At 36.8% G+C, this 27022-nt stretch overlaps 1 protein-coding gene across 1 annotated transcript in view; it reads right to left on the reverse strand.

Annotated features, from left to right (window-relative positions):
• Positions 1-27022, reverse strand: part of iqsec2b (IQ motif and Sec7 domain ArfGEF 2b) — an 81348-nt gene that overhangs the window by 39742 nt on the left and 14584 nt on the right. The window lies entirely within an intron of this gene.

A 27022-nucleotide genomic window follows, 5' to 3' on the forward strand; every position in this document is an offset into this window, starting at 1 on the left:
TTAGCCATGTTTAATTCATTTAGTGAGACAAAAGTGCATAGCAGAAATTATACAACTGGTTGTGTGATCTCGACATCGCAACCCCCTGTGAGGTGACCCGCTCCTTGAAAAATGAATCACCTTTTATTAGGTTACCGATATGACTCATTTTTAATAAGAAAAACTTTATTTATAATATGAACATTAATCTCGGGGTAAGACCGCTATTCAAATGTCATTTTGAAATAATGGTCGTCCTGATGAAATGTAAAAAAGTAAGCTGACTGAAAGAAGTACAGAGAGAAAGAAAGAGAAAGAGAGTGAGCACTTTTTATATAGGAAACCAAAGACTCCCACCTACCCAGTGTCTTACATAAACCAACACAGGCTGAAATACGCATATTGTATAAGTCCATTTATTATGTGTATAGTATTTTATTCTGTCCCGTTCATATGCGCTCACGATATTTGATATTCATCATATTAAGACATTTTCTTAATGCTGCACACATATGCTTCTGTCTATTTTTTAAGCAGACCGCAACTTAATGACCACTTCTGTCTGATTTCTGTCATCATATCAAAATCTCCATGGAGAAATTAATGACATAGTCTTCATTAAAACCTGCATCTATTTCCAAACAACAACTGGGCTGCATGAATCACACCATCTGTAGCATGTTAACTCTGTAAAATGTGCTTTAGGACTCACCAGAATCCAGTGCTCATCCAAAGCCTTTAATTTTACCATGGAAACAACATTATGTGATATGACGTTCACATGTACGTACGTGTACATTTCCTTTTAGATTATGTTGCATTAGGCAGCTCCATTATATGAAGAATGATACGCACCAATGCTGGCTGTCATTTACAGTTGCATTATTCAACCTGAGACAACACTAAAAGCATTTTTCCTTTATAATGAAAAAAAAATGCAAATTGTAAAATATAAATCACAATCGAGTTTCTACATGCAGCTATGCAATACTACATTATATCACTTATATTAAATTCTTGCAGCTTTTAACACTTCTTGCATAGATGCCACATGAACCCCATACACACAGCACGTTGATAGAAAAGTCTTGTAAAATTGCCAGCCAATTGTTTCTGGGATTGTTCTAATAAAGAGGACCTAGTAATATTGCTGTAACATTTCTGTTACACATCCTTTGTGAACGAAATGCAGAAACAATGCAGTAAGGGTTGTGTCGTACGTAGTAAGGACACGTGTGTCATCGCAACCAGAAGTTCAGCTCTTTAACACGAGGGTTTAAAATGCAGATTAACATTTAGGATGAAAAATACTTGCAAACTGGAATGAAGCAGAGATCAGGGAGCTCGACTATACTCACTGAAGCTGAGATCGATGGTAAGCTAAATAGAACAGCACGTTATGCAGTAGTTTATGATCGAAAATCAAAAATGCATGCACATGGTTTCTCAAGAGAGAGAGAGAGAGAGAGAGAGAGAGAGAGAAAGAAATTGCAGATATAAACAAACTTAAGATGCTGCAGATAAAATCCACCAAGTTCACAACTGCAAATACAATGTCAAGTGTCTTTAGGGGGTCTTTACAGGATGTGTGTGAATGCGCAGATTTCAGAAAATCATTGTGTGAATAAACCAAAATAAAATGAAAAAATAAACAGCGTTCCCACACCTAAGTTAACTTCAAATTCAAGGACCTTTCAAGTACTTTCCAGGTCCAATAACCTCAAATTCAAGGACTAAATGTGGGGATACATTTGAAGAGTTTCGTTGCAAAACGTTGCGAATTTTTTAACATTTTTGTCGAAACATGTTTATTATTATGTTATCATGTTATTACTTTGTTTGATGGTGCTACTTAGCTGTATTTTTAAGTTATGAAGGTTTAAATCAAAACAAACCAACTGCAGTTGCATTGAAATCAATTGGAATGCACAACCTAAAAACGAGATTTCTAAACAATTGACAAAACGGTGGTTATCTCGTTTTGCAACGAAACTCTTCATTTCAAGTGAGAGCAAAGTTACATCGTGTTATCTTTTATGATACATTGTTACATTTTCCTTTCTAGGGAACTCGCGCTGCGTCACTGCGGTGACACTTTGGGGACGCCTCCAAGGGTAAGCTCGTCTGAATGTGTATATATAAATTCAACCAATGGTGAGGCTTAACCACAAAGACAGGGTGACGCGGAAGCCAGGAAGTATATCGCTATCTGAAATATTGCCAAAGACTGCGTTGCAGGGACGCAGGAAGTATGGCAAGGGAGACGCAGCGCCTCGTTCCCTTATCAGGGAACAACAGTTACATACGTAACCCGAGAAGTTTTCATGTGTTAAAAAACAAATATGCAAAAAAGCAGTTTGGAATGAATCAACATTCGCATACAAAAAATTTAAGCATTTAAAGTGAACAGTTTAGCATGTGTGCTTAAAAAGTCTAGAATTTGATGATATTATCCTACACTACACAGGGAATAATATGGATTTTTTCCCCAGAAAACTTCCTGCATAAAATAGATTCAAGCACTTTCAATGACCTGTATCTGTGTATGTATATTTTCAAAAACTTCCCTTGAACCCCCCCCCCAGATTCACAAACTTTCAAGGATTTTAAGGACCCTTAGGAGCCATAAAAATGATACATAAAAAGTGTATTTTCGCTAATCTGTGTGCGAAAAGGGCAAAAGTCTTATGTCCTTTTCGCATTCAGATTACGGAAAATACAATAGAAGCTAGCCTAATGTTTGTCAATTATTAAGATGGCTGTTGTAGTTTAAATAGGGGTAGTGAAATAATTAGCTTTGACAAAAACTGTATAAAACAATGTTATTTTCCACATTATAAACTTTTTTGTTAAGTGTACTTAAGTGAGTAAATAAGTTAAATTCTCAATGAGTGTGATATGGCTCTTATTTACCCCTTTAAATGTAGAATAAAGCTTACTCGGGCATCTTACAAGGCACTGAGTTGTTATGCAGTTTCAAAATACAACATGAGTATGTTTAAATGTATATGTAGTCATCATCCCTGATATATCTCTGGCCCCTCATTTGAAATGCTTTTCATGAACTGGCCCCCATGACAAACAAATTGAATAGCCCTGCTGTAGACACTCAACACACAATCATATTCATCAATAGTAAAGAAATGAAATATTATTAGGCTATCAGTGCTGCTGTCGCTCTCTCCCCTCGCTTATTTTAAAAATGAGCTTATGAGGAATAAAATGCAGCTTATATCTGCTGCTTTTGGTGACGTGAACTCTGGCCTACATTAAATCTGCATATAGCCCAGAATAGAATATCCTTATGAATTGAGCAGTTTAATCAACTTTTTTCACCGTTCTCCTATATTTCTTTGTGTGCTCCTAAATTTTTTCATTTAGGAGCACAGTAGTCTCGCGTAGCCAGACCTTCAATACTGAAGGTCTGGTGTTTTTCGCTGCTTTTTCTGGACAAAGCCCGCCCACGAGCTGTTTGACCGACATGTCAAACAACCAATCACAGTTTGTTTCATCTAGCGTCACGTTTCGGACTCCCCACAATAACGAGCCGGCTGGCAACAAGTCAGTTATTGAAATAACCAGCCGCAACCAAATAGTATCTAAATAAACAACATTACTCACCATAGGACAACGTTGAGCACTTCATCAACAGCCACACCAATGAGACGATCCTGTTAAACGTCTGTTTGAAGCATATCTCTCCACTTTTTAACACATACAAGCAATTCAGGAGAACCAAACTTTAAACTCCACTAACTGCCTTAAAGAAAACTCTTGGACGTCTTTTAGAGAGTCGATGCCGCGAACTTGGCATATTTTTAAGAATCCAATGTTTAGCTGATCATGAGAACTGCTCATTATTATCCACGTGAACACGACTGATTCTCTTCCTCAATGGAACGTCAGAGCTTTGTTTTCTAGGGACCGAAACTAATCGCGACACTCGCGTCTCCTGGAAATCCGTTTTTTTCCAACCAATCAAAGACGACTTTAACATTCTCACAGGGTTTCCAGAAAAGTGTACGAAAAACATCAGACGTTCAGCCAACAGTTTGTGGGCGTGACGTCTGAGGCTGAGACTAGAGCACATGTACTCCTTGGGAAAAAGTTAACGTAGAGCCCTGTAAGATGTTTATATTTTCGGCTGTTTGAACTGGTTTGACAAATTCCTAATGTTAGTCACCTGACAATGAGGGACACTTCAATGACCCCCAGTCTGTATCACTTTAGACCTGAATGATGAATTCCTATGTCTATAACGTATGACTATCTCTTTCAGGCAGGCAGACAGCAAAAGGATGCTTCATTGAGCACTGTTGCATCCCTGCGGTCAGTTCTGTTTGGACTGTTATTACACATAAAATGTAATTGGATAATATTTTGCACACAGTAAACATTTATTGTAATGGCAAAGATGAGCTTTACTGTGAGGATGTGTGCATGCACTACTAGCTGAATTCAACCACACACTGTCATAACAGATCAACCCTTTTCCTTTAATTGGTCTCATAAATGAGTACAGTCTTGATTAAAAAAAAAAAACTTGAGACATGTATCATTTTTGCTGTTCGGTTACACTAAAAAAGGCCAAAATGATGTAAAAGAAAAAGCGGATGAATTACTTTTCAAGTTCATAATGTTGTATAACATATGCTACAATGTTTTGATGTTTATAGTGATAAAATGCAGAATAAATAACTGTACTGCAGAAAAGAATGAATCAATAGTGTTGATTATACCATTACAGAGTGCAGGCGCACAGTTTGTCTCTTTATAGTCACTGCAGATTATTTCAAAAACATCTCATCTTTCTGGGTGTTTTTTGACAGAACGTGAATTAAAGGCATAGACAGCCAGACCCTTGGGCGAGAGCTCCCAGTGGAAAGATTACGCAATCCCGACAGTGAGAGCTTTCTGGAGAGGTGCATTTATTACCCCATACACAGCAGTCTGCATCTATCTGCAAAAGCCTGAGGTATAAGCTCATCTGAGTGACTTTAGTTTTCATTTTACACACACACACTGTGTGCAGACGTAGCTCTTCCAGAGCTTAAAAATAAAGCTTGATCGCCATCTCGGTGTTGTCACACTTAGCTGTAATTAAAGAAAGACTCTCTCTAAATCCTCCCTAACACAGATCTCTCTATTTTTATTCCTTAGTTTTTCACACCGTTGTTTATCTATCTTCTCCATCCCTCAAACGCTCAATCGACCAATTTTACTCGGGCATGCTGTAGAGTCACATCATAGCTGTGTTTAAATATATTAATGTTACGTTTAGACTTAATACCTATTGTAGTAAGCATGAACCGTAATGAGTACACTCTATGCTGATAGTTTTATTTGGCATTGAAAGAACTGAACTTAAACCTAGCCGATACTAAAAATATCCTCTAGGTAGGCAGCCCACTAGGTTTTGATGCATAGCCAGAGCGTAAGTGAAGGAGAGCCAAAGAGAGAGAGACATCTATAGATGAGCAGCAGAAGCACCTACACAGAGCAATGCATTTAAGGGGACCACAGGATGGAGGTTTGGAAACACACGTGGCTGAAGGACAGATCCAGGCCTTTACACAGAGGTGGAGAGGAAAGTGGGTGGAGAAAACACAATAAAAAGTGTGAGAGGTTCTGTGGGGGCGACTGAGGGCAGGGAAAGAGAAAGAAAAGGATATATTGCTACTGACTTGTAAAATGATAGATGTTTAAAATGATCAGTGTCAACGTGTGGGAGCATCTGTTCTTATTAGAGGAAAAATTGAGTGCAAGAGAGAAAAGAATGAAAATAACAATTGAAATAAACAACATAGAAAAGATATGAAGAAAGAGAGACAGGCACAGAGAAAGTGTGTCAGTCAGATTACTGGAGACATGAAGCATACGGTCCTCATGTCACATCATGTCATATTGTAAACAACCCAGCGTTATTTTTAGATTATTTGATGTTACTCCTCCACATAATCTTTTGCAGTTTCAACTTCTATTAAATGTAAGCGTCTCCGTACCCACTGTGTGCTCTGTGTAGTGTAATATTGCTCATTTATTTCCAAGTTGTGTTTACAGGCATTTTTTAATTTTTCAGTATTTGGATTTGTGCGAATACAGAAACAAAAATATAACATTACCAACACCACTGCAGAAATATCCTATTCACTGGTGTATTTATGACCAGTTGTTTATAAAATCTAAAGTGTCCAACAGGATGGCTTACCACAATACAGTCAGTAGTTTAAAGGGGACATATCATAAAAATCTGACTTTTTCCATGTTTGGTGCTATAATTGGGTCCCCAGTGCTTGTATCAACCTGGAAAATGTAAGATCAACTCAGTAACTTAGTTTTGGTAAACTTTCTCTACAAGCATGTGAATAAAATAGGTAATTGAAATATGGCTTCCTCTGTGATGTCACAAGGGGATAATACCACCCCCTAAACTGCACTATCCAACCACGGAGATCAGCTCATTTGCATTTAAAAGGACGCACCCAGAAACTGCACATTTTTGCACACACCTAAAGTGGCAATTTAGGGTTGTGCTGATAGACGATAGTATCGTGTATTGATGATCTTAATACATATCGCCAATGGCAGGCTTTCAACATAGTCATGACGATAGTTGGCGTATGGTTATTATTATTATTATCATATTTTAACATTAACATCCACATTGCATGCGTTTCCTCGCATGAGGGTTTGTGGGCTTCATTTTACATGGAGAGCTTGTAGAGAGAGGATTCCTACTTGCAGGCACCTGTACTTAATGCGCGCATCTTGGACTCCTTCTAGCACCTAAATCCAGCATGTCATGAGCAGATGCGTTTCTCTCTGTCTCACGTGCACGCACTCTCACATCTGTCCGAAGTCTAAACATAAACTAAAGTAGTACTCCTTATTTATTTGTTCAGTTTAATGCGTTTCACGCGAGCTGAGGCAAACTGTCACCCTCCCGGACGTGCAGAGAGCTGGGCTCTGTCTGAAGTCAGATCACTAGGTAGTATGATATGCTTTCAAGGAGTTGTAGCAAAACATCCCTTGTGTTTAAAATATGATTGAGTTTAAAATATGATCGCGTTCAGCTGGACCGATGTGTTTTAAAAAGGCACTTCTGAAAGCACCACTGCTTGACATGTTTAGCCTTCTGCAACAGAACAAAAAAGCATTGAATTGTTTGTATGTATGTGCGTGCGCGTGTGTGCGCAGGCGCATGCTTTTACAGTCATTAAGTAATCATGTTATATAATCAGGATTATGATTTTTCCCATAATTGAGCAGCCATAGCTTTGACATTTTCTTGCACTAGAGAGGTTATTAGCGTGCAGAGGGTTAAAACCAGAGAGTCTCGCTCCCTGGCACGCAGGAAATTTTAGAGCGCCTGATGACGCGCTTGGATTAATGGCATCAGTTTTAAGAAGGTTGCGGTCATGACGGTGTTGCTCTTGTTCTTTTTTGTCCACCAATCAAGTCACTTGTCATAATGAGTAAAAAAAATGAATAAGTAAACTGCCACGCCCCACGATACTATCGTTTATCGCCGATCTCACAGGCTGACGATAGGACGATCTCAAAATGGGGCATATCGCCCAACACTATGGCAATTTTAACATGCCATAATACATTATCTATATGGTATTTTGAGCTAAAACTGTACATATGTATTCTGGGGACACCAAAGGTTTATTTGACATCTTACAAAAGTCTTGGGGAAAGTTCCCTTTAAGTGATTTCAACATGTCAGCCCCATATAAAATAAAACATATATCATAAGTCATTATCTTATGAATATACATCATTATAAAAGTTAAGTGTCAAGTAATTTTTTTTATACTGCTTTTTTACAATGTTGCATTGTTATAAAGCAGCTTTATGTGAAAGATTTGGGTTTGTTTCCTACAAACCAGAAAAGTGGAAAATGATTAATATATAGAAGAAAATATTTAGTATTATTGCAAATGTTATCATCCTAAATAGATTTTAATCTAATAAACACAATATACTCTTTCTTTGCCGTCGAATATTTGCAGTAGTCACAAAAAAACGGAGTCAGATGATGCCTTTTCTTCTTACATAGAAATGGCTCTTGAAACAAAAAATATATAACATTACATAAAGAAGTTATGAGGTCAGCAGTCTCCCAGTAAACAAGCCAACAGGGCGACCGTGGCAGGGAACAAAAACTCCACTTGTGGAGACACCTTGTAAGAATCCAGGCTTAGCCAGAAGAGCCAGATCTGTATATGTATATTATGTATAAAACTACAGCTGATTTAATATAATATATTTGAATAGCTAAATGGATAAATACGGTATACTGTCATGTATATCGAACCACCATGTTGAAATACTCTCAGAAAAATGTATGCAATTTAATTTTAAAAGCTCTTCTGGTATCTACAAAGGCAGAACTTTTGCAAATAACCAAAAAAAAAATTTTTCTGGTACTGAATGTACACAGCAGCTAGGTTAAGTTCAAGTTCAAAGCTTTTATTGTCATTTGCACAGTTCCCTGTACAAAGAAATTCTTACTTTTTTCCTACACCAAAGCCTTTAGGAAAAAACAGACAAAATAGGAATTGAAAGTAACTAAATAAGCCTTCTTTCAAAGACGAAACACATTACCAAAATGTCTTTGATGTTATCAACTAAGCTGTGTGGTTACAGATTTATGATGAAATCAAATCTAGCACAGGTAACAAAAGGTGCGCTGACAATTCAGATAGCAAAACTGATTTTTTATACACCATAAAGGTGCCAGTTTGAGAAGGTAGCTGATTTTTATCAGCATTTATTTATACTTGCTGTATAGTGCACATTTCTGTTAGTACTGCCAGTAGGTCGGTTTTTGTGTGCAGGTACTGATTTTGAGTAAATTGTTATTAGGAATCAGCTTGAAAATCAAACTATTCGCACTGTTTGTTTGTGAGTGCGGTCACTAAAAACACACAATCCAATAGAAAGATGTGCTGTCTTGGGATTATTTCACAGTACACAGTCTTTTTATCCCATAACATTCAATTTACACAGAAAGCTCATAGTTTGAAAATGTGCAGCCGGCGATGCAGCAAACACTGCTTTATGTAACATTGTCTCTTTGTTTAGTAAAACACTTCATTCGCTATTTAGTAATACAATAGGTGCCAAAATTATTAACAGGCTGTTTTGATAACACAAATCTGTTCAAAAAACATCCACACTGAATTTTAGCATCTGCATAGCTATTAAAATGGCAAAGAACCTGTCCACTCTTCATGTAATATGTTAAATGTCAGCAGTTTCAGGAGATAATTATTATTTTCTGAGATTGATGCTTCTGGTTATGGAAACGGTGTAGCACTGGACTGGCATTGCTTTGTCCTCCAGTTACCAGGACACAACTCTTGCTGCCTGGCAACCCAGCGGCTGTGTGTGTGTGTGGGTGTAGCATGAGTAGAGCCAAAAGATGAATCCCAGTGTTCACAGACAGAGATTGAGGATTATTACATTCTGTCAACCGGCACCTGCAACCTTTTTTATTTTCCAGCTTTTCTAGGACTTCCACTTAAGCTCTGCGGTAAAACTATTGCCAGTGCGCTACTGGTTCATCACAGGGTTAATCTACTTTGGGTCGTGCTCATGTAAACACTACCCAAAGTGAAGCTCCTTACACAAATATTGCATAATACATCATATAAACTCAGAGATGGGACCAAGTCACCCATGTGCAAGTCTCAAGTAAGTCTCAAGTCTGAACCTTCAAGTCTCAAGTAAGTCCCAAGTATTTTTTGTCTTGGTCAAGTCAAGTCAAGTCAAGTCACAGGCTATATCAAGTCAAGTCAAGTCAAGTCCTGTAGTAGGTCAAGTCAAGTCCAAGTCAAGTCACCTTATTATTGTAATTTTACCGGCAGAATCTGATCTTAATAAAGTGAAAATACAAGATATACAGTACGTAAGTAACAGTTAAGTACAATAATTTGGATTTGCATTGTAAATACTCATGTTCAGTAAAATACATCATGGAATCAAACAAAATTGTAACTTCATAAATTATTTATTTTTCACTTCTGCCAACCTTGTTTAAAATGTTTGAAATTTTCAACATTGAGTCCATAAAACAAATAACAGCTTAACATCCAACAGACTCCTCTCTGAACACCTCCCTCTCTCTCTCTCTCTCTCTCTCTCTCTCTCTCTCTCTCACACACACACACACACACACACACTTGTGTAATGCTTTGAATGCTCAAGGCTGCGCCCAGAAAAACGAGCGCGTCTCTTCTGTTCGTGCGCCTACATTTGAAATAACGAACTTGAGCGCGCAAAAGACGCTTACAAACTTAGAAAAAGTAGCCAAGTCTCATACCGCTCAGATCAAGGGAAGTATTTAAAAAAAAAATCTAAATTATTTTGCCCACATTTGTCCCCAACACGGTATAATGACTCATCATTGATGAGGGTTAATGGCTACTTTAGCGATTATTACATTAGCTATCTACCAACTAACCAGACATTAAAAAAATGACAAGCACTTACTATGGCTCTTCAAATGACGGACAAAATTGGAGGTTGTCACGTGGCTGCCCGTGATTTTAATGTTGCATGTCTTGCAATGCACTGTTCATCTTTTGACATCTTGTTGAAGCCGAAAGCGATGACCCTCGGTACCCCTCCGGCTGACATGTTGATATCTGATCTAAGTGGGCGTGGCGTCTGTAAGGTACGAGAGCTGATAATAGTGTCGTGATTCAGTCATGACAACGCCATTCTTAGCCTGCGCTCCAGCTGCGTCAACTTTATTTTTAAAAATTATTTATATATTTTATATTCAAACTGAAAACATGATGTGATTAACACTCAAGTCATTCAAGTCATCGTGTCTCAAGTAATGTCATGTCCCGTGTATTTAACTTCCAAGTCCGAGTCAAGTATCAAGTATTTTATTTTTTGTCAAGTCACATGTCACAAAAATAGCGACTCGAGTCGACTCGAGTCCAAGTCACCAAGTCACAAGTCCCCATGTCTGTATAAACTGAACTTTTTTCAGTTTATTTAATTTAAAAAGCACTAATATATAATAACTTCTTATTTTAAGGTACTACAAAGTTGGGGAGTGCTATTAGGTTTACAGGATAAAAAACTTTCTGAATTTAAATGGATAAAATAAATAATAAAAAAAATTTAATTGTGTATTTAAGAATTTATGTTTCTTTCTGTTTGATTAGGCTACCTGTAACAATATTAGTACATGATATGGTAGGGTAGGTTTGCTATATTAAAGCAATAAGCCCCAAGAAGCAGTGGGTTACCAGTGCATTTTATAACAGCTAAGTAGAGTGCCTAAAACCCTCTTAGCTGTAATAAAATGCACTGTATCACCACTGCTTTGCGGGGCTTATTGCTTTTATAAACCGGTTACTTCATATGCATAGCAGGATTTCATAAAATAAAACACAAATAAGTTGTAATTATATTAGTACAAATATTACTCTACTCTTACTCTTTGATTAAAGACTGTAGTGTTTATTCTCATAAATCAACATTCATCCAATTTATACATTAACATTTATATCCTGCAAATTAACCTTTTTATCGTGCAACTGTTGAAGTGATGATCAAATGTGCTTGGAAGCATGCTTAACTTTTTCAACAAATAATTTTCTGCAGCTAAATGAGGAAAAAACAGATGTTTTAATTCTTGGTTGTCCGGCAGATTCTGTTCCAGCCCTGAAAGCCCAGTTAGGTCCTCTCTCAACAAATGTATGCACCCAAGTCAAAAACCTTGGAGTAATTTTTGACTCTTCACTATTCTTTGATAGACAAATTAGTGCAGTTATTAAAGGAAGCTTTTTCCATTTAAGATCTATTGCAAAGCTGAAGAATCTTCTCTCAACAAAAGATTTAGAAGTTGCAATTCATGCATTTGTGACATCAAGATTAGACTATTGCAACTCTCTTTATTGTGGTCTTCCGCAATCTTCACTATCTCGATTACAAACTGTTCAAAATGCAGCTGCAAGACTTTTGACTGGGTCTAGAAAGAGGGATCATGTTTCTCCAGTTTTGGCATCTCTTCACTGGCTTCCTATTAAGTTTCGAGTTGATTTTAAAATTCTTATGTTTGTTTATAAGGCGTTGTCTGGCTCTGCACCTAGGTATATTAGTGATCTAATTGTACCTTATTGTCCTGGTAGAGCACTTAGATCTTCAAACCATTTGCTTTTAAATGTGCCACGAAGTCGTTACAAATTAAAGGGTGATCGGGCCTTTTCTGTGGCTGGGCCCATGCTTTGGAATGCTCTCCCTTATCATGTGAGGTCTGCTCCATCATTGGACAGTTTTAAATCTAATCTGAAGACATATTTTTATTCCTTAGCTTTTGGACATTTGTAGTTGTTTCCCTTATGTACAGCACTTTGGATCAATTTCTATTGTGTTAAATGTGCTTTATAAATAAAGGTTGTTGTTGTTGTTGTTGCTGCGTTCTGTTAATGACACTTGTATAAATAAAGTTTTTTTGACATTTAGCTACACGGTCAGCGTTATTTCTCTAAATAAGTTGAGGTAACTTGTAAGTTTAGATAACATAAAACCAGCAAATTATTGCATGCACATACGGTACAAAGTATGATTATTTATTTAGCTTTCAGAATGAACACGTTTGTCATTAATACTAAATATGCTGCGGTCTGTCTGCTGATCTGATACTGTAATGAAGATGAATGTATAACTGATTAAAACGCAAAATGTACAACTTTCAGTAAATAACTATACATGCTTAGGACGTTTGCGATGTAATAATGTACAGGGTAACTTCAGATATAAAAACGAAGACTAGTAAAGTGATGTTTCATTATTAAAATCTGATCGCGTCCATTGATTTAATAGAATGTTTGGGTATACCAACATGGCGGCGCGGTGGCTTCACAGTTGTGACGTCATGCGCAATCCAGTCATTTATATAGATCAGTGGTTTCAACCAATCAGAATGAAGGACGAGAACGGGCCTTTTATAATACTTAAATAAGTTTCAGTGAATGAATATGATTATTAACTGTAAAATATCCCAGCACAAATGATGACACTCTGTAATGCTTATTCTGGTACATTTCTGTCAATCACAGCTGTCAGAATGCTTTTTATAGTCTGCCACATTTTCCTACTGGGAATACAACAATTTTGAAGAAACATGCAGAAACCTTGTTAATAAGGTTTTGTGGACCATGGTGTAAAAGCAAGAGGTTTGTTGAATCTCATTAAAAAAACATAAAAGGTCCAGGAATATTTGTATTTCTGAGTAAACACATGCTTCTTGTTTTGCTGTAAAATTAGATGAGTCAACTGACATTAATACCAAATAAATAGAAAACTGAAAAAGGGGCAGTATTTCAAATAGGCTGAGAACCACTGCTGTAGATGCTAAAGCTCATGCCTGGTAATAAGACTCCTGGGACTCCTTGAACATTTCTCAAATATTTACATAAGAACATCTTACATTTTTGTCATAAATGCCAAGCTTTAAAAAAATTATTTTACCCTGCTCATGAGGTTATCCATCCATTAATCTTTTTACCACCTTATAATCATTAACGTGATATATACTACATAAATGAGTGATGTGTTAAGACTACAGAAGATGTTATTTGCGGTTGTAACAGAGGCCAGCTAGTGTAAGAAGGTGGTGTGGTGAGTAAATATCATTCCCTAACCTCCCAATCAGTCCATCATGCCAGTCGAGTGCTCTGGGCCCTTGCGTGCTTCACTCTGTGTGCCCGTCTCCCACGCACACGCGTCCGCACGACAGAGATGGACGTGGAGGGTGAAGTGTGCCCCGGCTTTTGGAGCGCTTGACTCACATGACAGACCGATTGCCAGTTCGACTCCTCCTTAGAGTAGAGCTGTTAGTAATTTCACAATGAATGTATTATGAAGGAAGTCAAATGTTAGCTAATATTATCACTAATGCTTACGTGTATTACTGAAGTAAGCCATTAAACTTTATTATTATACGAGTATGACATTCCTCATTAACTAATTTTTGTGAAGTAAACTGTTTAAAGGACAAGTTCGGTATTTTACACTTAAAACCCTGTTTTCAGATTGTTTATGATGAAATAGAACGGTTTCAGAAACTGAAATTTGGACATATGCGGCTTCCCCGAGAATTTTTGGGTGTTTGTTGTTTCACCTCCCACCTCTACAATGGGTTTATAGCTGCACTGGAACAATCCTTCCTAAAATGCATTAAACTTTCGTTTACAAAGATGTGAAACTCACCGAGTGGTCAGGGGTGTTCATTGATATACTCACACAAAAATCGCTGCAAAAGATGCGTTCCAATCTTGTCCTTTAAATTGTTATTTCTGACTACACAATACATGTCACATTTAATGTCAATCAAATTAACTTATAGAACATCTTACATTTTGAGATTAAAGACTACTGTGAGGTTATTTCAACTTCAAGATGTTATTTATGACTGTTCTTTTTTAAGAATTTGAATTCCCTCATAAGATTTTTCTTTAAAAAAATAAGAACCTTCTCAAGAAGCTACTTTTGAGAATACAAAATATTCTTTACTTATTTCTTAATGTTTTGTTAATCCGGCCCCTGGTTCTCTTCTTGCTAAGAACGAGCCATTGCACAAGCATTGTGCCCTTAAGCTTTGGTTGTTCCAGATGAATTGCTCCTGTAATAACTGTATGGTAAGTTATTTTGAATAAAAGCATCTCTAAATGACTTCCTATTTGGTCGACAGTAATGTCAGGCTACATCCTGAAGGTCTAATTACCACCTGAAGAAATTGCTGATATCTTTCAAGTTAACATGGTTTCTAGGCAAACTTGATATCACTTATCTGAAATTAAATGTGCACTAAAAAAAAATTTCTGTGACATTGCCTTATAATCCTGGCTGTTAGTTGTTTACACCAATTGGCAAGCTCTGCAGTTTATTACAATGAAATGAATCCCTGCATTGCATTAATTTCGTATACATTTACAATAAGGCCTGGTTTCACAAACAAGGCTTAGCTAAAGCCAGGACTAGGTCTTAGTTAAATAAAGATGTTTAAGCATCTTTAATAAACATGTCTTGAATAAAGGCATTACTTGTGTGCATTTTGAGACAAATCAATGGCACTGGGAGATCTGTCAGTGCAAGTTATTTTCAGTTGAGACTAGTGATGTTACGTTCGTGAACGAATCGTTCTTTTTGAACGAATCTTTTAGGTGAAGAATCGTTCTCGTTCACGCCATCCATTGACTCATATTTCTCGTTCACTGAAATTTCCCTCCCTTCTTGAGGAGCACGGACAAATGAAGCGCGTCTTTCTTTCCACCTTCAAAGAGTGACAAAACTACGAGCCAATGGCAATCGAGTATAGGCTGTGGCCGAGCATATGATTGGCTCAACGTACTGAATGAATACGCCCTTCACTGACCGAGCCGCTGTTTTGAGTCTGTCTGAACGAACGAGAGAGAGATCGCGTTCTTAAACAAACTGAATGACTGGTACAAGTTACAACCTAATGAATGAGAGGGATCGTATAGAAAATAGAGCAACGTAAACAATCTTGTGAAAGAATCATGTGGTTTTATTTTAGTAAAGTTATAGTAACCATGTTTAGGCGGACTATTTACCTTAATACAAATGATAATCAAGGTAATTACTGTTGAAAATTTTTGGTATTTCTGTTTAATATAGTTTTATATATCTATATAGTTTAATCCACCCTTTCACTGAACTTAAATCAGTCATCTGCGTCTGAACGAAGTCTTGAACGACATGACCGAAATTATATGATTCGTGAACAAGGATCTGATGACTGACTGAACCAGAGGAGGCATGCACGGGAGTCTTTATTTACAACAAATCCAGATTAGATGTACTATAAATGTATGTGTGTCTTAATATATTCTGTAGCTTGATAAAATTAGTATTTCACAATTTGAGCTTTATTAAAAACGAATGAGTTTTTGCAAGTCTTTCATTGTCTTATAACACATAATGACACACATCTTCGGCACCTATTGGCGTATTTATGTAAAATTAAGAAATGGTCACTGAACGAATCAGTGAACGAGTCTGAACGAATTATTTTGGTGAACGAACTGAAAATGAACGAGTCACCTAAATGAACGAAAATTTCCATCACTAGTTGAGACAGCTCAATGTATTTTAGTCTTGGACTAGCCTTAAGCCTTGTCTGTGAAACCGTGGGTAATAGTAATAGTGTGATTCTTAGATAAATTAGCATGCTGCAAGCTTATTTATGCCAGGTTAATATATATATACTTGAACTTATATATTAGTGGTCGACCGATATATTGCAGCTGCCGATATATCGGCCGACATTTGGCAAATTTGTATTATCGGCATCAGCCGATACATCTTTCGGTTTGGCTGATAGATTCTCCAGTTTGATCATGCAAGGGCATTAGATTTTGTTCCTTGGGAAGATGAATACACTCGATCCCACGCAGCGCCCCACAGACGGTTGGTGCACACGTCACCAAAGCACTGTGAGGGCAACCCGATAGCAAACAGCTTTATATGATTTCAAATCACTCCCGCAGTACCCGTTTCACATGCCGACCGGCTCATGCAACGCTGCAAAAAGTCAAACACAGAGCCAGCAGCTGACAGACAGTGAGATAACTAATCATCATTCCCTTTTTAATGTGACATTGTGTGTTACACTCCAAGCAAAGACAGCAAAGTCTCACTCAAACAGTTCTGTGAGGTTTCATATCCGCAGCCCAGTGGTAACTACAACTGGCTACGCAAATTTAACTAAAACAAACAAAAAAATACCTGACAAACAGTGACAAATCCCACGAGTCAAATCCTTAGATATGCCCGTTGCTGAGGTTAACTTATAAATAACCTGCGTCACTCGAAGCCCGCAAGAAAGCTGTATGTGTGTGTGTGAGGACAAGACATATGTATAAGTTTGTTCTCTTTTGATGATAAACTACATGCCACTAACTAAGCAAATATATAACTTAGGCTGTGCATTTTGTTGTGTTTTTGTATTGTTTTTACAAAGACAAAACAGAAAAACTGACATAAATCTTTTTCAGTCTAGTAATATATTTTTTAACTTTAAATGGCCCCAAACCTAGATATTTTCAGCAATATTAAAATAGTCTCTGGTATCCCCAGAATGTGTCTCTAAAGTTTCAGCTTAAAATACATCACAGATCTTTTATTATACGATGTTGAATATGGCCATTTGTTGCTGCATGGAAAAGGCACTGTTTTTGTGTGTTTCTTTAAATGCAAAGAAAGCTTTTGTTCCCCTCCCCGTATGCAAAGTAGGTAGTAGAGCGCTTACACATTTGCTTTAAACTACATCAAAACATGTGTCTCTGGCAGAAGATTCAACTATGCGCTCATAAAGCGGCGTCTGTGAACGGTTATGGTTGGGGCGTAATCAATGTGACATCACATTGATAGGGAATCCCCAACAGCCAGTTTTGTGTGACTGTTGTGGTTTAAAGAAGATTACATAAAGAAGAAAAGATGGATTTGTATAATAACAGGATGTTTCTGCACACACACTAGCGACTCCTTTTCTGCTGGAAACACATTTAAAAGTGAATTTTCTAGGTTATGGGGGCTTTAAAATATAAAAATAACCTCTAGCTGAGTAACTTCATGCAATTTATTTGTTAATATTAAGGAATTAAATACTGTTTTGCCATTAATTATACATTAATTATACATATTTATAATCTTTTGTTGGATCAAAAAAGCATTAATTATTTACTTCATTAAACTTTTAAGAGAATATTGAATAAATATTATGCAAAAAAAGTTACGTTAGTAATACTAATTGTTTGTATGTTTCCCACTCACTATAATTATATATTTAAAATAGACAGATAGATAAATAGATAGATAGATAGATAGATAGATAGATAGATAGATAGATAGATAGATAGATAAAGAGAGAGAGAGAGAGAGAGAGAGAGAGAGAGACAGACAAAAATTTGGCCTTGAACAGAGAAATTAAAATTCTTCCAAAGTGCATTGCTAAAAATGGCAAGTTAGTGTTAGTATGACCACTAAACAGAAGTGAACATAAACAGATTTGGCTCACTAGTCCCTTTCACACATACAGTCTTTACTGGTAATTTACTGGTAAATTGCAGTTAACATGTCATGTGTGAACAGAACCTTTCCGGTAAATCAGTGCTCCCAATTTACCAGTAAGATAGGTTGTAAGATTACCAGTAATTTACCGGTAAGCGCTGTGTGTGAACGAAAAATATAGCATTACCGGCATTTAGAACGGACGACGTCAGACCGCGCTGACAGATCGGGCCAATCGGAAAGTTTTTTATACAGGTGACGCGGTTTCCCCCAGACTGTTTACGGACGTTTCCACACACATGTTGCTTAAAAGTCGAGCACACCTGAAGTTAACATCCACATTTCTTCACAAAAGTTGTTTAAAACAGCTTACCATCTAATTGCCAAATTGCAGACGTCCTTAGCACACCACCTGTGAAGCCTAATGTGCAAACACGCAGGTTCCGTTTGACGCCGCCTAACGCAATGTTGTTTGGTCACGAGCAACTTCGGGACCGTTTGCCACAGATGTGAAAACAACAAAATACGGACCGTGGATATTAAGTCATAACCCGCCGTTTACAAATACGTCACGGACGGAGCTCGCCGGCCACGCGCCACAGGTAACTTCCGTTTTCTCTCCGAGTTTACCAGTATTTTGATACTGATGTGTGAATGATGTCTTACTGGTAAAAAGACGGAACGTCACTGCATGTGTGAACAGCACATTTTTGTATTTACTGGTAAATTAATTCTGGTAAATTCATGGTAATTTACCAGAATTACTGTGTGAAAGAGGCTACTGTCTGACTGAGGTATCAAAAAATTTGATTTTAGTAATTTAGTATTAATTATACATAATGTTAAATAGTGGTAATAAAGGGATGATGAAAAAGGTGATCAGCAGCTGACTTACAGAATGAGCTGTTTACACAAACTGTATTTTGTATTTCACAATGCTTTTTTCATTGTTCTTCTGCGTAAACACACACTAAGCGAATGTGCTTGACATTTGCGCTTCCATCTCACATCATTTTAAGACGAAATAACAGAACAGTGGACCAATCAAAAGACCATGTAGGCGGAAAACTTTATTTAAACTAATTCACAGGAAGAAAGTCAACCAGTCACATCAAATGTCCTGTTTGACGCAAACCGTCATTGCTAATAGTGTCTCATCTAAAACAAATGCTGTGTCATTTTTTCCCACACATTTTCCCCAACCTGTTTATCCCCAATCTCAGCTGTTATCCACATTACTCTCTTTCTCTCTCTCTCTCTCTCTTATTCCTCCTACCCATGTTTCTTTCACTGTTCTGTTTCGCCCACTGAGCTGCTCTGAGCTCATACAGTTCCCTCGGCAACAGATCTCCTCCACTTAAAAGCCATGTTTATTAAAGAGACCCGAGAGAGTGCTAGTTATGGCTTATCGCACATAACATATTCAATACCTTTCAAAGCCAAGACACGTCATCAATCCGAATGCACACAGAACAATCTACTCACTGTCACATTCCCCTATGTAAAATACAAATGAGTTCTCAGGTGAGACTGATGAATCAACTGTAAGAAATCAAATAAGTGCGCTACATTTTCTTTTCAGCTTTGCAAGGGTTTCCCCAAATCAAAGTAAGCTCCATAATGTCATTTCACCATCTATGGATGTATTTATGGCAAGAACATACACATACTGTAAGTTAAACTGTACCCAAGTTAATCTATACACACAGTTGAGAAAAGACAATTTGGCATCTCTAATTCACCTAACCTGCATGTCTTTGAAAATGCAAACTCCACACAGAAACGCTTCCCGATTCAGCTGAGCCTCAAACTAGGGCCCTTCCTGCTGTGTAGCAACAGTTCTACCCACTGAGCCACTGTGGCACCCCTTAATAGCAAATGTAATATATGATGGATGGTTGTAACAGTCTTACTTAAACCCATACTAGACACCCCCGTAATTAAATGTAAAACGCACGCATTTCCTATTAGATCAGCTGTAAGACTGTGTTGCAGCTATTACACCATACGAAACCATACACTGTTATCTACAGCATGACTATTAATAATACTGTCAATAGAGCCTACAGACTGTAATTAGCATCTTTTAGATACTATAATTGATATAAAAAGAGGTTTTCTGTATAGTAAGCTACATGTATTTCTTAGATCAACTGGATCTACAATGCATGATGTGTATTGACTAAAGCTATGGGCTGCTAAATGAATTTTAGGCTTGAGCCCAATAAAGAGCAAGCCATAAATGATATCATTGTGTGACAAACTGACTGAAGTCACTATTTGCTAAAAACGTAGGACTGCAACTAACGATTATTTTTATAATCAATTATTCAGGCAATTATTTTCCGACAAACCCAAAATATTTACTCGATTAGAATGTCCACTTATTATAGCTAAATAAGGCTATAAATTAGGGTTTTCACATGTAGAAAAGCGTTTTTTACGTTTTTGCTTCCATTGTCCTTCAGGGTTGCCAGACCCGCGTAACAAAACCAGCACAATGGCCATTAAAAATTAGTCCAAAAGCATCCCAATCCCTATTCACAGCCCAAATATCAACAACTAATGCGAGGTACACACAAAAGATAATCGGGATAATTTTGGTCCGATTTCTCCCCTTCCGACAATCCTCGCTATGTCCCGATTATCTTGATGGTTCTACAGATTATCTTATCAGATTTTCCCTTGTTGTGATGTGTTTTAAGACTGTCCGAACCTGAAAGGAGAAACGTCGGAGCCGCCCTAATCGCGAATCATAAACATGTTTAATATTTATGATCAGAAATCCTGATGTTTGGGTGAACCCCGAGGACAAACGTACGCACGCTCTTGAGGAAACAATATCCAATCAGAAAGCGAGATGATGGAAGACAGAAGCAGTCATGGCGCAGCACAAAGTGAAGTTGATCTTTTCTGTTTTCCTTGAATTTTCTGTAAAAATTATTCCAAACACTATCACTGAAATTTCCCTCTGCGTATCATCCGCCATGCTTATTCTGAAGTCTCGCAAGACTTTGCAAGATTGTGTTCACAGTCGAGACTCTGGTTGAAAATCTGTTTGTGTGTGTTGTGCTGTCTTTGACACATAATGGCACACTACACACTAGGTGCAAAATGGTTAAATCTAGGATTTTTTAATCCTCATGTTTGTGGTCTATCACATTTTGAAAACTTATAATTTGTGAAAATCTTTTGTTGTGTACCTAGCATTATGAACCAAATCCTTCCAGAAAAACATCAACCTGCTGAACCTGTTTAAAAGAAACCCAATTCAGAACTCCACCAAAAGGCATCACAGGTCCGCTGGTTGCACAGTGGGAAAAAGATAAACGTGTAGCTTGCATTGAATGAAGAAAAAGTGCCTGACTATGAGTGGGCAGCTCACGTTGTATGAAGACAAAGTGCTTGACTTTGAGCACGCAGCTGGTGTTGTATGAAGAAACAGCACCTGACTTTAATTATAGGTGCACAGCTGGCGCTGTATGAAGCGGATGCATGTCCGCACTGTCCAACGATGATGCGGGAGCATGTGATGTCACAAACCATCTAATCGATAATGAAATTTGTTGACAACAAATTTCATAATTGATTATTATCGGTTTTATTGATTACTTAAAATCATCTGCTGTACCTTTAAAATCTTATTTACAATTCTGCATGTTCAAATTTGGCATATCTCAATTGGTTAAAGGAGAGACTTGATCAAATCATCATGATCATTGAAAGAGTAGGTGTAAAATATTAAGAAATTTGATTTATTTCTCTAAAGATTAGAAACACCATTTAAACAAAACAAAAAACTGCTTCATGATTGATTTTTATTATCATCCATTTTCATAACTCAGACAGAAACAGGGATTACAATAAATAACCTTTTATCCTTTATTTTTTTCAGTACAAAAGAATGTGAGATGTTAATGTTACATGTAAGAAAATGAGAACGCTTAGTACCTTTGATTATTGAGTCTATTGTGTTGTATGGATATTTCTGTACTGTGTGTGATTGTCACTGTGTCACTTTTGATCTGAAACTATCAGCTTTCACAGCATGGACATTTATCACAGTTTGAACTGCGAAGAAAACCTTGAAAGAGGAAAATTATTGTATAATATGAATACGTGATATAATGTGCATATATCTATGTGCATTGCTCTGTAACAGCCATGCAGACAATTTTGTTGTAAAACAATGTCTATTCTGCATGTCAGAGACTACCTGTATGTCACCCAGCAGAAAAAAGCACTACATGATTAACTGGTTTGCTGAATAAAATAATATTTCAATAATTTTGTGTTTTTAATGATTTTATTCTGTGGTGTTTTCAGTGGCGGTAGGTATACTCGTATAATGTCATGCTTAATCTCATGCGTTAAGGGAGTGTCTTGCGTGTATTTTGTAAACGTGAGCATCTCTTTTATCATACACAGTTTTGACGCGTGTGCACCAGGCACTTATTTCGACAAAACACATGATGCACATGGTTCACATGATGCAACAAACACATATTTTTTAAATCAACACGAGCAACACACATGAAACTCCGAACACTTATTTTAAATTTGCACCCCTCGGATGAGCAGTCACGAAGCCGCCACTGGTTGTTTTATAAAACTTATAATGCACTTATATCCATGCCATCTGAAGTTATGCACAAAGGGGTAAAAGGAACTTAAATAAGCTAAAACATCCATCAGCTAAGATTATATTCACGAAATGAGCGTCTGGTATCTTAATGCTTTTACATTAGAGAACTGGGATTACTTGCAATTCAACTGTTAAGTGCTTTGCGTTTATACTATAATTCCCTATTCAGTCTACAAATAAAAACCAAGTATTTTTTTCCAGAACACAATTGTATTCCCTTAAATATGGGTGACAGTATTATACATGACTTGCAGTAAAATTAAATGCTCACTAATGAGAAAACAAACCAAAGGGGCAGCCAATTATAATAATGTATGACAACATACAGTACACACTGCAGCAATGAAGGTTCTTCCATGTACTTTTGTGTTAATTCAAACGAAAACATTTCAAAACTCATGGGGTTAATTGCTTGAATAAAAGTGTTTTTACAGTGCACCATTGGTGGATTTTGTTTTTAAAGAGAGGCCTATAATTGGAATCAACCCTTTTTTTTTTTGGTTGGGATCAACAATCAGGTATTCAAATCTTTCCTAATTAAATGCTATGTAGATGTTATGCAAGCGTGTAATTCAGGAAAGATAATGTGTGCAGTTATTGGAATGATTTAGTAACTAGAAGGCATATTTCATCGTAATTGTTAATACTAACGCCCACCTATATGGATAATCTTTTAAAGAGGTAAGATACAGAGCTAAGTGGTTAGCCCACTGCTTTAAAAACTGTATTATCTGTTTTAACTTTCAATATGATAATACTTGAAGCTGTTTCAGTGAACTATAACAAAAAAATTACAATGACCAATATCTGTTCAAGTTAAAGACACGTTTTAAAAAATTCCTAATCTAAAACTAACTTTAAAGCACTTTTCGTCCCTTGAATAAAAATTTTTTTTTAATCTTCTAATTTATATGGAGATTTTTGTTACTAACAAGCTGATGGACAGCACTTCAAAGCCAAGCATATTTTTTGGTACACAGGAAAATCTTGCTTTAAAGCGCTCCTTGTTTTGCAAGTCATTCTGTAAAGCAAGGTTGTCATTACCAGTTACACAAGACCTATTTGAAAGATGTGAATGAGTAATCCATCTCTGAGCGGAGGTGAAGAGGATGCTCTTACACGCACAAACACACACACATAATCGCTCTGAGAAGCGTCTGTGGGTGGGAGGCAGGGGCGGAAGGGTGCCTCGAACCCTACGAACAGCCTGCGGGAATCTTTCGTTTCCACAGCAACAACATTATTCATACAACGATCTGCTTTTCATGTGTGAAAAATGCTTTTATGAAATTAAAATAGACTAAATTGAAAACTACTTTGCTTAGAGAGCAGCCGTGTGTATGGAAACACAGACACAAGCGTTTGTGAACACACGCAAGCGTGCATAAACGCCAGCCTGACTTTTTGAACTGTGATGTTTCGATAAACCAAATGGGTAAATAGGTTGTGTAATTGATTTTATGGTTTCTAAACCGGATATGTTTGACTTGAATAAAAAAACTTTGAAGTGCTTTAAATATTTACAGGATCTGAATATACTGTATACTCAAAGGAAAAATAAATGAGATTAGTTTAATGTCGCAGTTATTTGACAGCACGAAAATTAAACATGATTATGCTAATTAGTCCCCGCCTCCATGTAATTTTACCAGTTCGGACTACCTGATCCGGATCCATGTTGACGTAATTGGTTATGTCATGTTTGTGATGTTTAAAACAGTATTGTATTTTACTCATATTTTATTTAATATACAAAGACGTATACGGGTAGGAGTTGGTTTCAACTTTCATACCCCAACATACATAATAATGGCAACAATATACCACATTGGAAAAATTCATATTGATGGTAAAATGCTCATGTCCCTCGCATCTGGTTTTGGCGCAAAAGAATTTCATTAAAATCCAATGAAGTACCATGCACGTCGAAAAAAGTTGCCAAAGGGGTTTCATGTGAGATGGAAGGGATGCCAAGAGGCACTGACCAAACATTAATATGTGACGAGTTAGGAGTAAAATTTTGTTGCTCAGTGTTTTGGGACTGTATTTTGGAAAATGCCGTTTTATGAAAAATATTTAACGATGGTACCAATAGTTGGCTGTAAAGCTTATTAAAAACACCACATAGACACACACAACATTATAAACTTGCTTCTCAAAAATTTCTCATACAAAAACTGCACTTAGATTCGATTAAACACAAAAGTAAAAAAAAAACTCAATAAGAAGTTTCTATTTTTAATCCGATTGTTCCAAGGCCAAACTGTCTGATGTTGAAGTTCTACATTCCTAGTGTATGTCAAAATGTATCATAAATTTACCTCTGGGTACATAATGTACACAAATAAATTGCATTTATCACATACAAAATGATTTTATAGGTGTACACCAATGCATGCCTGCAACAAAACCCATGCAGGCAATATTTTGTTGTAGTTGTTGTATCTCTGCCAAAAAATGCCACTTTTGGCTATTCGACTGAGTGCAGCAGTGTGCGTGCAAGTTTGTGTGAAAGAAAGGCATTTTGCCGAGCAAAAAATAAATAAATTAATAAATAAATGCAGAACTTATATAATATGCAAGGTGAGAGTGCACTCAGATAACCAGGAGGAATGGTGTTACTTCAAATAGTCATCCTCTCTCTATCTCTCTCTTTTTTCTCTACAGTATATCTCTCTTCTCTTACAGCCAGTCAACCGTGAGTCATGGGACAAACTATTTTGTGACAGCCCAGTTCACCCCACTCTCTCCACTGGTGTACTCCTTGATGAATGCTGTTGTTTACCTGCCATGAGGGGAAATCAGCCATGTAGCACTGGCACTACTACAGCATAGATCACTGGAAGCATGAGATTACATCATCATAGCCAAAACTCTTACCCCACAATTAAGGTCACTCTTCAGTGAAGCCATCTAAGAAGTCAATCTTCAAGAAAATAAATAAATATAAATAAGAAGACAAAAGTATGACCAAAGGCCATGTTTTAATGCTCTTTAACAGCATTTCCCAACTTATTCTCCAACCCATACAACTGCTTTGGTCGTTTGTCCATTTCACCAAATATGACCAATAGATGCATTTACTAAATTAGCACCTCTACCGGCAGCAGGTGAAATATAATAGTATATTAAGGTATAAAATTATATCTTTGGGTATAATTTTGCTACGGTGATGACGTACTGAGATAAGATTGTCAATATTTAGGCATTTAGGGCAAATAACGCACCCATTTATTTATTATTATTTATTACATGAACACAGCATACAAGTCACAACTTTTAAAAATGTATTTAAAATATTCAAAGTGTACCGAGGTCAAATGATGGATTTATATAAAGAAAATATGCAAAAGTGATGTAAATATCAGATCCGGTGTAGACTGATTTAAAAACTGCCGCCAGAAGAAGTGATGATACGTCATCTATTAATTGTGAAAAAGCATTGGCTCTTGTGTGTCTCGTGAGCGATTGCATCATTATGTTAGCTAAGAATGTGAAGCGCTATTGGCTCTTGTGACCGACTACGTCATGCTGGTTTATGTTTAGTTCTGACTGTGCGTTTTGATCACAGAGTTTTTCATATAATTGTACGGCTTTAGTTTGCAAGGCTTGCAACGCGAATGATTTGTAATACTTCTATACTTTTTTATGCAATAAATACCCATGACTGTACTTTTACTTGCGTGTTGTGTTTAATATGGTTGAAAAGTGGTTGTGTTTAGGGTAAGAGTGAGGGTGGGGTTAGATGCTCCACAATATCTTTAAAACCATGAATGTTTATGAAACTGTTTCTACATTTACAAAATAATATATCAAAATGAAATGTGTCTAATCTGATGTATAAGGAAAAACCTTAAAATGTAACAAGAGCTTGTATAAGCTGCTACACTATAAAAAGATTCCATAGAAATTACAGTATTACTGGCAGCTGGTTGCCAGTAACTTACTGTAGAATAAAAAGTTTCATGAAATTAAAACATTAGCAAGTCTTTATCTTTACAGGGTAAAACTAAAATAACAGCCTCAAGCAAAGCATTCTGGGAACCAAAATCTGAAGGAAAAAAACAGAAATAGGTTGATGAGTTTTGGTTCCCAGAATGCTTTTTGCATGAGGCTGTTATTTTATATTTTTATTCTGTAAAGACAAAGACTTGTTAATGTTTAAGCTTCATTTATCTCTGAACAACCTGTTGTCAGTAAATAACATACATTTAAATTTAGAGTAAGTTACTGGCATCCAGCTGCAAGTAATACTGTAATTTCTACAGAATCTTTTTACAGTGTACTGCCGCTAGAGGACACTAATCCCTTAATACGTCACTTTACGTTGTA

Source organism: Misgurnus anguillicaudatus, chromosome 5 (assembly GCF_027580225.2).
Source record: "Misgurnus anguillicaudatus chromosome 5, ASM2758022v2, whole genome shotgun sequence".
NCBI classification, from domain to species: Eukaryota; Metazoa; Chordata; class Actinopteri; order Cypriniformes; family Cobitidae; genus Misgurnus; species Misgurnus anguillicaudatus.